The following is a 15,314-nucleotide window of genomic DNA, read 5'->3' as shown; positions in this document are numbered from 1 at the left end:
AGGATGAGGGGTGACATGATAGAGGTTTATAAGATGATCAGGGGAATAGATAGGGTAGACAGTCAGAAACTTTTTCCCCGGGTGGAGCAAAGCGTTACAAGGGGTCATAAATTTAAGGTGAAGGGTGGGAGATATAAGGGGGATGTCAGGGGAAGGTTCTTTACCCAGAGAGTGGTCGGGGCATGGAATGCCTTGCCTGGGGAAGTTGTTGAGTCAGAAACTTTAGGGACTTTCAAACGGCTTTTAGATAGGTATATGGATAAAGGAGAATGATGGGGTATAGATTAAATTGTCCTTGACAGAGGACAAAGGATCGGCACAACATCGTGGGCCGAAGGGCCTGTTCTGTGCTGTATTTTTCTATGTTTATGTTCTATGTTCTATGCTTCAGTTTTCACTGGTGAGAGTGACTTTGTCGTTTGTGAAGATTGGTCCTTATCATCATTGATGCCAGCCTCGAGAGAATTCCATTAAATCCACGTGCTGTCAAGAGACGGGTGAAAGCACTGAATATAGAAAACACGATGGGCCCTGACACAATTCCAACTGTCATACTGAAGACCTGTGCTCTAGAACCAGCTGTGGCCTGAGAGACGCTGTTTCAGTATAATTGCAAAACGCACATCTTCCTGACAATGCGCAATTTGCCCAGCTATGTCCTGTCTACAAAAATCGGGAAAAGTCCAATCCGCCCATTAACGACCCCATCAGTCTACTCACAATCATCAGCAAAGTTGTGGAAGGTATCGTTGACAGTGCTATCAATAAACAATTACTCAGTAACACATCGTTGACCGATGCTCAGTTTGGGTTCCACCAGGGGCACACAATTCCAGACTTCATTACAACCTTGACCAAACATGGAAAATAGAGCTGTTTTCAAGAGGTGACAGTGACTGAAACTGACATAAAAATAACATTAGACCTAGTATGGGATCAAGGAGCCCGAGCTAAACTGGAGGCAATGGGAAAGAGGGGGAAAATGCTCCACGAGATGACGTCTTACCTAACACAAAGGTATATCCCAGGGGGAGTGTTTGCTCGAGTGGTTGGGGGGGATTGAACTAAAATGGCAGAGGGATTGGAAACTTTGCAAGGAGTCAGAGGAAGGGGGAATCAAGGACAAGAACAAAAGACATTAAGGGGAATAAGAAAAGTGATAGGCAGAGAAATCAAGGGCCTGAATCAAACAGGGCCACAGTGAAAAATAGTGGGAAGGAGACAAGCAACGTAAAAAAGACAAGCCTTAAGGCTTTGTGACTTAACGTGTGGAGTATTAACAATCTTCTTCTTTGGCCTCCTTGTCTCGGGAGACAATGGGTAAGCGCCTGGAGGTGGTCAGTGGTTTGTGGAACAGCGCCTGGAGTGGCGAAAAAGGCCAATTCGAGAGTGACAGACTCTTCCACATGTGCTGCAGATAAAATTGGTTGTCGGGGCTGTTACGCAGTTGGCTCTCCCCTTGCACTTCTGACTTTTTTCCTGCCAACTGCTACAACAGGCCATAGATAGGATCGTAGAATGGACAGAATGGTGGCAGATAGAATTTTGTCCTCACAAGTGTGAAGTGATGCATTTTGACAGAAGAATTAAGAAGAGGCAATGTAGACGTCATAGCATAGTTCTAAAGAGTGTGCTGGAACAGAGTGACCTGGGAGTGCTGGTGCATAGATCTTTGAAGGTGGCAAGATATACTGAGAGAATAGTTAGTAAAGCATAAGGAATCTTAGGCTTAATAAAAAGAAGTACTCAGCACAATTATGGTGAACCTTTATAAAGCTCTGGTTAGCCACAAATCTGTCCTGTTCTTGTCACCACATTTCAGGAACAATAAAGGTAGGGGAGGTCCTTAATGAATCCTTTGCTTCAGTATTCACGAGTGAGAGGGACCTTGTCGTTTGTGAGGACAGCGTGGAACAGGCTGATATGCTCGAACAGGTTGATGTTAAGCAAGGGGATGTGCAGGAAATTTTGAAAGACATGATGATAGATAAGTCCCCAGGGCCATAAGGGATATACCCAAGGTTATTACGGGAAGCGAGGGAAGAATTTGCCGCGGCTTTGGCGATGATTCAGTTTAGTTCAGAGATACAGCACTGAAACAGGCCCTTCGGCCCATCGAGTCTGTGCCGACCATCAACCACCCATTTATACTAATCCTACACTAATCCCATATTCCTACCACATCCCCACCTGTCCCTATATTTCCCTATCACCTACCTATACTAGGGGCAACTTATAATGGCCAATTAACCTATCAACCTGCAAGTCTTTGGCATGTGGGAGGAAACCGGAGCACCCGGAGGAAACCCACGCAGACACAGGGAGAACTTTGACGATCTTTGCGTCCTCACTGTCCACTGGAGTGGTACAAGATGATTGGAGGGTGGCAAATGTTATTCCCTTGTTCAAGAAAGGGAATAGGGATAACCCTGGGAATTACAGACCAGTCAGTCTTACGTTGGTGGTGGGCAAATTATTGGAGAGGATTCTGAGAGACAGGATTTATGATTATTTGTAAAAGCATAGTTTGATTAGAGATAATAAGCATGACTTTGTGAGGGGCAGGTCATGCCTCACAAGCCTTATTGAATTCCTTGAGGATGTGACAAAACACATTGATGAAGGAAGAGCAGTGGATGTGGTGTATATAGATTTTATCATGGCGTTTGATAAGGTTCCCCATGGTAGGCTCATTCAGAAAGTAAGGAGGCATGGGATACAGGGAAATTTGGCTGTCTGGATACAGAATTGGCTGGCCCATAGAAGACAGAGTGTGGTAGTAGGTGGAAAGTATTCAGCCTGGAGCTCGGTGACCAGTGGTGTTCCGCAGGGATCTGTTCTGAGACTTCTGCTCTTTGTGATTTTTATAAATGACTTGGATGAGGAAGTGGAAGGTTGGGTTAGTAATTTTGCCGATGACACAAAGGTTGCTGGAGTTGTGGATAGTGTGGAGGGCTGTTGTAGGTTGCAACGGGACATTGACAGGATGCAGAGCTGGGCTGAGAAGTGGCAGATGGAGTTCAACCTGGAAAAGTGTGAAGTGATTCATTTTGGAAGGTCGAATTTGAATGCAGAATACAGGCTTAAAGACAGGATTCTTGGCAGTGTGGAGGAACAGAGGGATCTTGGGGTCCATGTCCATAGATCCCTCAAAGGTGCCACCCAAGTTGATAGGTTTGTTAAGAAGGCATATGGTGTGTTGGCTTTCATTAACAGGGGGATTGAGTTTAAGAGCAGCGAGGTTATGCTGCAACTCTATAAAGCCCTGGTTAGACCACGCTTGGAATATTGTGTTCATTTCTGGTCGCCTCATTATAAGAAGGATGTGGAAGCTTTCGAGAGTTTGCAGAGGAGATTTACCAGGATGCTGCCTGGACTGGAGGGCATGTCTTATGCAGAAAGGTTGAGGGAGCTGGGGCTTTTCTCATTGGAGCGAAGAAGGATGAGAGGTGACTTGATAGAGGTGTATAAGATGATGAGAGGCATAGATAGAGTGGATAGCCAGAGACTTTTTCCCAGGGCAGAAAGGGCTATCACCAGGGGGCATAATTTTAAGGTGACAGGAGGAAGGTTTAGAGGAGATGTCAGAGGTAGGTTCTTTACACAGAGAGTGGTGGGTGCGTGGAATGCACTGCCAGCGGTGGTAGTAGAAGCAGATACATTAGGGACATTTAAGCAACTCTTGGATAGGTACATGGATGATGGTAGAATGAAGGGTATGGAGGTAGTTTGATCTTAGGGTAGGTTAAAGAGTCGGCACAACATCGTGGGCCGAAGGGCCTGTACTGTGCTGTACTGTTCTATGTTCTTTGATATGAGGGTCCTTGAGAGAGTTCAGAGGAGATTTAGCAGAAGGGTTCCAGGGATGGAGCATTTTAGTTACAAGGTTAGGTTAGCATCCGCAGTATTTTGCTTTTATTTTAGGTTGGCAGAGCTGGGGTTGTTCTCCTTAGAACAAAAGAGATTGAGGGGAGATTTAATAGCAGTGTACCAGATTATGACAGGCTTGGATAAGTTAGACAAGGAAAAATTGTTCCCATTAACAGACTGCACAAGGAGTAGTGACCACAATTTGCCAGTTCTGTGGAAAAAAAGGATGTGGGGGAGTATGAGGAAGCACTGTTTTTATATCTCAAGTGATAATGACCTGGAACTCGCTGCCCACAAGAGTGGTGGAAGCAGAAATTATCAATGCCTTCAGGAGGAATTCTGAGAAAAGCAGACTTGCAGGGCTACGGGCATCGAGCCTGACTGCGTTGCTCTGTGCAGAGATGGCATGGACCGAGTTGTCTCCTTCTCTGCTGGAAATAACTATGAAGTTTTGCAGTGTTCTCACCACACGTGGCTCCTGTTCCTTTGATGTCACATCACAGTTCTATTGTTCCCCTTCTTCTGGCCAGTTCAGACGAATGAATGACTGCTCTCTGCACTGGACAGCTGTTTCTCATTGCACCCCGTTTCTAAAAGTCTACGTTCCAGGTGAGGCTCGAACTCACAACCTCGGCATAGCTCATTAATTGTACTGCTGTATAAGTACCACGCGCTTACCGATTGCGCCACTGGAGCCACATTGCTACCCTTATAGTATGGCGAATTGTAGGCAAGTTAGCTGAACATCAGTCGTCTGGAAAATGTCCGAATCTATCATGAAGGAAGTGTGAACAAGCACTTGGAAAATCATTGTCTGATCAAACAAAGTCAACATGTTTTTACCGAATGGAAATCTTGATTGACAGATTTATTCCAGAATTCTGAGGATGTAACTGAAAGGGCAGGATTTCCAAAAGGCATTCAGTAAGATTAATACATTAGATAAAGGCTCATGGAATTGAAGTAATATATTAACATGCAAGGAGGACTTAGAGGTAAACAGACAGAAAGCAACGAGTAGGGATAAATGGAGCATTTTCAAGATATCAGACTGCAACTCGTGGAGTGCCTCAAGGATCAGTGCTGGGGCCAAAGCTTTGTCCAATACGGAGAGTGTGGTGGAAGCGGATTCGGTCCTGGGTTGAAGAGAAGATTGGTCCTTATCATCATTGATGCCAGCCTCGAGAGAATTCCATTAAATCCACGTGCTGTCAAGAGACGGGTGAAAGCACTGAATATGGAAAACACGATGGGCCCTGACACAATTCCAACTGTCATACTGAAGACCTGTGCTCTAGAACCAGCTGTGGCCTGAGAGACGCTGTTTCAGTATAATTGCAAAACGCACATCTTCCTGACAATGCGCAATTTGCCCAGCTATGTCCTGTCTTCAAAAATCGGGAAAAGTCCAATCCGCCCATTAACGACCCCATCAGTCTACTCACAATCATCAGCAAAGTTGTGGAAGGTATCGTTGACAGTGCTATCAATAAACAATTACTCAGTAACACATCGTTGACCGATGCTCAGTTTGGGTTCCACCAGGGGCACGCAATTCCAGACTTCATTACAACCTTGACCAAACATGGAAAATAGAGCTGTTTTCAAGAGGTGACAGTGACTGAAATTGACATAAAAATAACATTAGACCTAGTATGGGATCAAGGAGCCCGAGCTAAACTGGAGGCAATGGGAAAGAGGGGGAAAATGCTCCACGAGATGACGACTTACCTAACACAAAGGTATATCCCAGGGGGAGTGTTTGCTCGAGTGGTTGGGGGGGGATTGAACTAAAATGGCAGGGGGATTGGAAACTTTGCAAGGAGTCAGAGGAAGGGGGAATCAAGGACAAGAACAAAAGACATTAAGGGGAATAAGAAAAGTGATAGGCAGAGAAATCAAGGGCCTGAATCAAACAGGGCCACAGTGAAAAATAGTGGGAAGGAGACAAGCAACGTAAAAAAGACAAGCCTTAAGGCTTTGTGACTTAACGTGTGGAGTATTAACAATCTTCTTCTTTGGCCTCCTTGTCTCGGGAGACAATGGGTAAGCGCCTGGAGGTGGTCAGTGGTTTGTGGAACAGCGCCTGGAGTGGCGAAAAAGGCCAATTCGAGAGTGACAGACTCTTCCACATGTGCTGCAGATAAAATTGGTTGTCGGGGCTGTTACGCAGTTGGCTCTCCCCTTGCACTTCTGACTTTTTTCCTGCCAACTGCTACAACAGGCCATAGATAGGATCGTAGCATGGACAGAATGGTGGCAGATAGAATTTTATCCTCACAAGTGTGAAGTGATGCATTTTGACAGAAGAATTAAGAAGAGGCAATGTAGACGTCATAGCATAGTTCTAAAGAGTGTGCTGGAACAGAGTGACCTGGGAGTGCTGGTGCATAGATCTTTGAAGGTGGCAAGATATACTGAGAGAATAGTTAGTAAAGCATAAGGAATCTTAGGCTTAATAAAAAGAAGTACTCAGCACAATTATGGTGAACCTTTATAAAGCTCTGGTTAGCCACAAATCTGTCCTGTTCTTGTCACCACATTTCAGGAACAATAAAGGTAGGGGAGGTCCTTAATGAATCCTTTGCTTCAGTATTCACGAGTGAGAGGGACCTTGTCGTTTGTGAGGACAGCGTGGAACAGGCTGATATGCTCGAACAGGTTGATGTTAAGCAGGAGGATGTGCTGGAAATTTTGAAAGACATGATGATAGATAAGTCCCCGGGGCCATAAGGGATATTCCCAAGGTTATTACGGGAAGCGAGGGAAGAATTTGCCGCGGCTTTGGCGATGATTCAGTTTAGTTCAGAGATACAGCACTGAAACAGGCCCTTCGGCCCATCGAGTCTGTGCCGACCATCAACCACCCATTTATACTAATCCTACACTAATCCCATATTCCTACCACATCCCCACCTGTCCCTATATTTCCCTATCACCTACCTATACTAGGGGCAACTTATAATGGCCAATTAACCTATCAACCTGCAAGTCTTTGGCATGTGGGAGGAAACCGGAGCACCCGGAGGAAACCCACGCAGACACAGGGAGAACTTTGACGATCTTTGCGTCCTCACTGTCCACTGGAGTGGTACAAGATGATTGGAGGGTGGCAAATGTTATTCCCTTGTTCAAGAAAGGGAATAGGGATAACCCTGGGAATTACAGACCAGTCAGTCTTACGTTGGTGGTGGGCAAATTATTGGAGAGGATTCTGAGAGACAGGATTTATGATTATTTGTAAAAGCATAGTTTGATTAGAGATAATAAGCATGACTTTGTGAGGGGCAGGTCATGCCTCACAAGCCTTATTGAATTCTTTGAGGATGTGACAAAACACATTGATGAAGGAAGAGCAGTGGATGTGGTGTATATAGATTTTAGCACGGCGTTTGATAAGGTTCCCCATGGTAGGCTCATTCAGAAAGTAAGGAGGCATGGGATACAGGGAAATTTGGCTGTCTGGATACAGAATTGGCTGGCCCATAGAAGACAGAGTGTGGTAGTAGGTGGAAAGTATTCAGCCTGGAGCTCGGTGACCAGTGGTGTTCCGCAGGGATCTGTTCTGAGACTTCTGCTCTTTGTGATTTTTATAAATGACTTGGATGAGGAAGTGGAAGGTTGGGTTAGTAATTTTGCCGATGACACAAAGGTTGCTGGAGTTGTGGATAGTGTGGAGGGCTGTTGTAGGTTGCAACGGGACATTGACAGGATGCAGAGCTGGGCTGAGAAGTGGCAGATGGAGTTCAACCTGGAAAAGTGTGAAGTGATTCATTTTGGAAGGTCGAATTTGAATGCAGAATACAGGCTTAAAGACAGGATTCTTGGCAGTGTGGAGGAACAGAGGGATCTTGGGGTCCATGTCCATAGATCCCTCAAAGGTGCCACCCAAGTTGATAGGTTTGTTAAGAAGGCATATGGTGTGTTGGCTTTCATTAACAGGGGGATTGAGTTTAAGAGCAGCGAGGTTATGCTGCAACTCTATAAAGCCCTGGTTAGACCACACTTGGAATATTGTGTTCAGTTCTGGTCGCCTCATTATAAGAAGGATGTGGAAGCTTTAGAGAGTTTGCAGAGGAGATTTACCAGGATGCTGCCTGGACTGGAGGGCATGTCTTATGCAGAAAGGTTGAGGGAGCTGGGGCTTTTCTCATTGGAGCGAAGAAGGATGAGAGGTGACTTGATAGAGGTGTATAAGATGATGAGAGGCATAGATAGAGTGGATAGCCAGAGACTTTTTCCCAGGGCAGAAAGGGCTATCACCAGGGGGCATAATTTTAAGGTGACAGGAGGAAGGTTTAGAGGAGATGTCAGAGGTAGGTTCTTTACACGGAGAGTGGTGGGTGCGTGGAATGCACTGCCAGCGGTGGTAGTAGAAGCAGATACATTAGGGACATTTAAGCAACTCTTGGATAGGTACATGGATGATGGTAGAATGAAGGGTATGGAGGTAGTTTGATCTTAGGGTAGGTTAAAGAGTCGGCACAACATCGTGGGCCGAAGGGCCTGTACTGTGCTGTACTGTTCTATGTTCTATGTTCTTTGATATGAGGGTCCTTGAGAGAGTTCAGAGGAGATTTAGCAGAAGGGTTCCAGGGATGGAGCATTTTAGTTACAAGGTTAGGTTAGCATCCGCAGTATTTTGCTTTTATTTTAGGTTGGCAGAGCTGGGGTTGTTCTCCTTAGAACAAAAGAGATTGAGGGGAGATTTAATAGCAGTGTACCAGATTATGACAGGCTTGGATAAGTTAGACAAGGAAAAATTGTTCCCATTAACAGACTGCACAAGGAGTAGTGACCACAATTTGCCAGTTCTGTGGAAAAAAAGGATGTGGGGGAGTATGAGGAAGCACTGTTTTTATATCTCAAGTGATAATGACCTGGAACTCGCTGCCCACAAGAGTGGTGGAAGCAGAAATTATCAATGCCTTCAGGAGGAATTCTGAGAAAAGCAGACTTGCAGGGCTACGGGCATCGAGCCTGACTGCGTTGCTCTGTGCAGAGATGGCATGGACCGAGTTGTCTCCTTCTCTGCTGGAAATAACTATGAAGTTTTGCAGTGTTCTCACCACACGTGGCTCCTGTTCAAAGAACAAAGAACAAAGAACAAAGATAATTGCAGCACAGGAACAGGCCCTTCGGCCCTCCAAGCCTGCGCCGATCCAGATCCTCTCTCTAAACATGTCGCCTATTTTCGAAGGTTCTGTATCTCTTTTCTTCCTGCCCATTCATGTATCTGTCTAGATACATCTTAAAAGACTCCATCGTGCCTGCATCTGCCACCTCCGCTGGCAATGCGTTCCAGGTGCCCACCACCCTCTGCGTAAAGAACTTTCCACGCATATCCCCCCTAAACTTTTCCCCTTTCACTTTGAACTCGTGTCCTCTAGTAATTGAAACCCCCACTCTGGGAAAAAGCCTCTTGCTATCCACCCTGTCTATACCTCTCATGATTTTGTACACCTCAATCAGGTCCCCCCTCAACCTCCGTCTTTCTAATGAAAATAATCCTAATCTGCTCAACCTCTCTTCATAGCTAGCGCCCTCCATCCCAGGCAACATCCTGGTGAACCTCCTCTGCACCTTCTCCAAAGCATCCACATCCTTTTGATAATGTGGCGACCAGAACTGTCCGCAGTATTCCAAATGTGGCCGAACCAAAGTCCTATACAACTGTAAAATGACCTGCCAACTCTTGTACTCAATGCCCCGTCCGATGAAGGAAAGCATGCCGTATGCCTTCTTGACCACTCTATTTACCTGCGTTGCCACCTTCAGGGAACAGTGGACCTGAACACCCAAATCTCTCTGGACATCAATTTTCCCCAGGACTTTTCCATTTACTGTATAGTTCACTCTTGAATTGGATCTTCCAAAATGCATCACCTCGCATTTGCCCTGATTGAACTCCATCTGCCATTTCTCTGCCCAACTCTCCAATCTATCTATATTCTGCTGTATTCTCTGACAGTCCCCTTCACTATCTGCTACTCCACCAATCTTAGTGTCGTCTGCAAATTTGCTAATCAGTCCACCTATACTTTCCTCCAAATCATTAATGTATATCACAAACAACAGTGGTCCCAGCACGGATCCCTGTGGAACACCACTGGTCACACGTCTCCATTTTGAGAAACTCCCTTCTACTGCTACTCTCTGTCTCCTGTTGCCCAGCCAGTTCTTTATCCATCTAGCTAGTACACCTTGGACCCCAAGCGCCTTCACTTTCTCCATCAGCCTGCCATGGGGAACCTTATCAAACGCCTTACTGAAGTCCATGTATATGACATCGACAGCCCTTCCCTCATCAATCAACTTTGTCACTTCCTCAAAGAATTCTATTAAGTTGGTAAGACATGACCTTCCCTGCACAAAACCATGTTGCCTGTCACTGATGAGCCCATTTTCTTCCAAATGGGGATAGATCCTATCCCTCAGTATCTTTTCCAGCAGCTTCCCTACCACTGACGTCAGGCTCACCGGTCTATAATTACCTGGATTATCCCTGCTACCCTTCTTAACCAAGGGGACAACATTAGCAATTCTCCAGTCCTCCGGGACCTCACCCGTGTTTAAGGATGCTGCAAAGATATCTGTTAAGGCCCCAGCTATTTCCTCTCTCGCTTCCCTCAGTAACCTGGGATAGATCCCATCCGGACCTGGGGACTTGTCCACCTTAATGCCCTTTAGAATACCCAACACTTCCTCCCTCCTTATGCCGACTTGACCTAGAGTAATCAAACATCTGTTCCTAACCTCAACATCCGTCATGTCCCTCTCCTCGGTGAATACCGATGCAAAGTACTCGTTTAGAATCTCACCCATTTTCTCTGAGTCCAAGCATAACATTCCTCCTTTGTCCTTTAGTGGGCCAATCCTTTCTCTAGTTACCCTCTTTCTCCTTATATATGAATAAAAGGCTTTGGGATTTTCCTTAACCCTGTTTGCTAAAGATATTTCATGACCCCTTTTAGCCCTCTTAATTCCTCGTTTCAGATTGGTCCTACATTCCCGATATTCTTTCAAAGCTTCGTCTTTCATCAGCCGCCTCGACCTTATGTATGCTTCCTTTTTCCTCTTAGCTAGTCTCACAATTTCACCTGTCATCCATGGTTCCCTAATCTTGCCATTTCTATCCCTCATTTTCACAGGAACATGTCTCTCCTGCACGCTAATCAACCTCTCTTTAAAAGCCTCCCACATATCACATGTGGATTTACCTTCAAACAGCTGCTCCCAATCTACATTTCCCAGCTCCTGCCGAATTTTGGTATAGTTGGCCTTCCCCCAATTTAGCACTCTTCCTTTAGGACCACTCTCGTCTTTGTCCATGAGTATTTTAAAGCTTACGGAATTGTGATCACTATTCCCAAAGTAGTCCCCTACTGAAACTTCAACAACCTGGCCGGGCTCATTCCCCAACACCAGGTCCAGTATGGCCCCTTCCCGAGTTGGACTATTTACATACTGCTCTAGAAAACCCTCCTGGATGCTCCTTACAAATTTTGCTCCATCTGGACCTCTAACATGAAGCGAATCCCAGTCAATGTTGGGAAAATTAAAATCTCCTATCACCACCACCCTGTTGCTCCTACATCTTTCCATAATCTGTTTACATATTTGTACCTCTATCTCACGCTCGCTGTTGGAAGGCCTGTAGTACAGCCCCAACATTGTTACTGCACCCTTCCTATTTCTGAGTTCTGTCCATATTGCCTCACTGCTCGAGTCCTCCATAGTGCCCTCCTTCAGCACAGCTGTGATATCCTCTTTGACCAGTAATGCAACTCCTCCACCCCTTTTACCTCCCTCTCTATCCCGCCTGAAGCATCGATATCCTGGGATATTTAGTTGCCAATCATGCCCTTCCCTCAACCAAGTCTCAGTAATAGCAATAACATCATACTCCCAGGTACTAATCCAAGCCCTAAGTTCATCTGCCTTACCAACTACACTTCTTGCATTAAAACAAATGCACCTCAGACCACCAGTCCCTTTATATTCATCATCTGCTCCCTGCCTGCTCTTCCCCTTAGTCACACTGACTTCATTATCTAGTTCCTTACAGGCTTTTGTTACTACCTCCTTACTGTCAACTGACCTCAATTGGTTCCCATCCCCCTGCCACATTAGTTTAAACCCTCCCCAACAGCGTTAGCAAAAGCACCTCCAAGGACATTGGTTCCAGTCCGGCCCAGGTGTAGACCGTCCAATTTGTAATAGTCCCACCTCCCCCAGAACCGGTCCCAATGTCCCAAAAATCTGAACCCCTCCTTCCTGCACCATCTCTCAAGCCACGCATTCATCCTGACTATTCTTTCATTTTTACTCTGACTATCACGTGGCACTGGTTGTAATCCTGAGATTACTACCTCTGAGGTCCTACTTTTTAACTTGGCTCCTAACTCCCTAAACTCTGCTTGTAGGACCTCATCCCGTTTTTTACCTATATCATTAGTGCCTATGTGCACAATGACAACTGGCTGTTCACCCTCCCCCTTTAGAATGTTCTGCAGCCGATCTGAGACGTCCCTGACCCGTGCACCTGGGAGGCAACATACCATTCGGGAGCCTCGTTTTCGACCACAGAACCGCCTATCTACTCCCCTTACAATCGAATCCCCTACGACTATAGCCCTTCCACTCTTTTTCCCGCCCTTCTGAACAGCAGAGCCAGCCACGGTGCCATGGACCTGGCTACTGCTGCCTTCCCCTGGTGAGCCATCTCCCTCAACAGTATCCAAAACGGTATACTTGTTTTGGAGGGAGATGACCGCAGGGGACTCCTGCGCTGCCTTCCTGCTCTTTCTCTGCCTTTTGGTCACCCATTCCCTTTCTCCCTCAGCAATCCTAATCTGCGGTGTGACCAATTCACTAAACGTGCTATCCACGACCTCCTCAGCATCGCGCATGCTCCAAAGTGAGTCCATCCGCAGCTCGAGAGCCGTCATGCGGTCTAACAAGAGCTGCAGCTGGACACACTTCCTGCACGTGAAGGAGCCAGGGTCATCAGCCATGTCCCTGAGCTCCCACATTGAGCAAGAGGAGCATGATACGGGTCTGAGATCTCCTGCCATTTTTAATCTTAAGTTTAAACTTAGTTAAATGAAAAAGGAACGAAAAGTTTTTACCAATCACAATAAAACCAGAGAAATCGAAAAAGCCTTACCTGATAAACACCCCACCGAGTCCTTTTTTTTTTGGTTAGAGGAGGAGGGCGGGTGGGAGACACTACAAGTGTGGTGTCTCGGGTTCAGAAACCGCCCAAATATATAGTGTTTTACTTACCCAGCAGCCCCCTGGCCTCCGCCGAAAAAACAAAAGGAAATTAAATTTACTTTCAAACTGACTTTCCCAGCTGCTCACTCGCTCACACGCTGCTCCCGATAAAGCTGCTGCACTGAAAGGAAAGTTATTTTAAACCGCCCAAATATATAGTGTTTTACTTACCCAGCAGCCGCCTGGCCTCCGCCGAAAAAACAAAAGGAAATTAAATTTACTTTCAAACTGACTTTCCCAGCTGCTCACTCGCTCACACGCTGCTCCCGAAAAAGCTGCTGCACTGAAAGGAAAGTTATTTTAAACCGCCCAAATATATAGTGTTTTACTTACCCAGCAGCCCCCTGGCCTCCGCCGAAAAAACAAAAGGAAATTAAATTTACTTTCAAACTGACTTTCCCAGCTGCTCACTCGCTCACACGCTGCTCCCGAAAAAGCTGCTGCACTGAAAGGAAAGTTATTTTAAACCGCCCAAATATATAGTGTTTTACTTACCCAGCAGCCCCCTGGCCTCCGCCGAAAAAACAAAAGGAAATTAAATTTACTTTCAAACTGACTTTCCCAGCTGCTCACTCGCTCACACGCTGCTCCCGAAAAAGCTGCTGCACTGAAAGGAAAGTTATTTTAAACCGCCCAAATATATAGTGTTTTACTTACCCAGCAGCCCCCTGGCCTCCGCCGAAAAAACAAAAGGAAATTAAATTTACTTTCAAACTGACTTTCCCAGCTGCTCACTCGCTCACACGCTGCTCCCGATAAAGCTGCTGCACTGAAAGGAAAGTTATTTTAAACCGCCCAAATATATAGTGTTTTACTTACCCAGCAGCCCCCTGGCCTCCGCCGAAAAAACAAAAGGAAATTAAATTTACTTTCAAACTGACTTTCTCAGCTGCTCACTCGCTCACACGCTGCTCCCGAAAAAGCTGCTGCACTGAAAGGAAAGTTATTTTAAACCGCCCAAATATATAGTGTTTTACTTACCCAGCAGCCCCCTGGCCTCCGCCGAAAAAACAAAAGGAAATTAAATTTACTTTCAAACTGACTTTCCCAGCTGCTCACTCGCTCACACGCTGCTCCCGAAAAAGCTGCTGCACTGAAAGGAAAGTTATTTTAAACCGCCCAAATATATAGTGTTTTACTTACCCAGCAGCCCCCTGGCCTCCGCCGAAAAAACAAAAGGAAATTAAATTTACTTTCAAACTGACTTTCCCAGCTGCTCACTCGCTCACACGCTGCTCCCGATAAAGCTGCTGCACGGAAAGGAAAGTTATTTTAAACCGCCCAAATATATAGTGTTTTACTTACCCAGCAGCCCCCTGGCCTCCGCCGAAAAAACAAAAGGAAATTAAATTTACTTTCAAACTGACTTTCCCAGCTGCTCACTCGCTCACACGCTGCTCCCGAAAAAGCTGCTGCACTGAAAGGAAAGTTATTTTAAACCGCCCAAATATATAGTGTTTTACTTACCCAGCAGCCCCCTGGCCTCCGCCGAAAAAACAAAAGGAAATTAAATTTACTTTCAAACTGACTTTCCCAGCTGCTCACTCGCTCACACGCTGCTCCCGATAAAGCTGCTGCACTGAAAGGAAAGTTATTTTAAACCGCCCAAATATATAGTGTTTTACTTCCCCAGCAGCCCCCTGGCCTCCGCCGAAAAAACAAAAGGAAATTAAATTTACTTTCAAACTGACTTTCCCAGCTGCTCACTCGCTCAAACGCTGCTCCCGAAAAAGCTGCTGCACTGAAAGGAAAGTTATTTTAAACCGCCCAAATATATAGTGTTTTACTTACCCAGCAGCCCCCTGGCCTCTGCCGAAAAAACAAAAGGAAATTAAATTTACTTTCAAACTGACTTTCCCAGCTGCTCACTCGCTCACACGCTGCTCCCGAAAAAGCTGCTGCACTGAAAGGAAAGTTATTTTAAACCGTCCAAATATATAGTGTTTTACTTACCCAGCAGCCCCCTGGCCTCCGCCGAAAAAACAAAAGAAATTAAATTTACTTTCAAACTGACTTTCCCAGCTGCTCACTCGCTCACACGCTGCTCCCGAAAAAGCTGCTGCACAGTTCTATTGTTCCCCTTCTTCTTGCCAGTTCAGACTAATGAATGACTGCTCTCTGCACTGGACAGCTGTTTCTCGTTGCACCCCGTTTCTAAAAGTCTA

At 45.8% G+C, this 15,314-nt stretch overlaps 1 non-coding gene across 1 annotated transcript; it reads right to left on the bottom strand.

The window, feature by feature from the left end:
- Positions 1-4,471: 4,471 nt before the first annotated feature.
- Positions 4,472-4,566, bottom strand: trnai-uau (transfer RNA isoleucine (anticodon UAU)). The gene is made up of 2 exons: positions 4,529-4,566; positions 4,472-4,507 (listed from the first exon to the last, which is right to left on the bottom strand). It is a non-coding gene; the product is annotated as a tRNA-Ile (tRNA).
- Between the last annotated feature and the right edge of the window lie 10,748 nt (positions 4,567-15,314).

Source organism: Heterodontus francisci, chromosome 34 (genome assembly GCF_036365525.1).
Source record: "Heterodontus francisci isolate sHetFra1 chromosome 34, sHetFra1.hap1, whole genome shotgun sequence".
In the NCBI taxonomy this organism is placed as follows: Eukaryota; Metazoa; Chordata; class Chondrichthyes; order Heterodontiformes; family Heterodontidae; genus Heterodontus; species Heterodontus francisci.
Note: the sequence above shows the minus strand (reverse complement) of the source record. Positions and strands in the feature narration are given on the sequence as shown.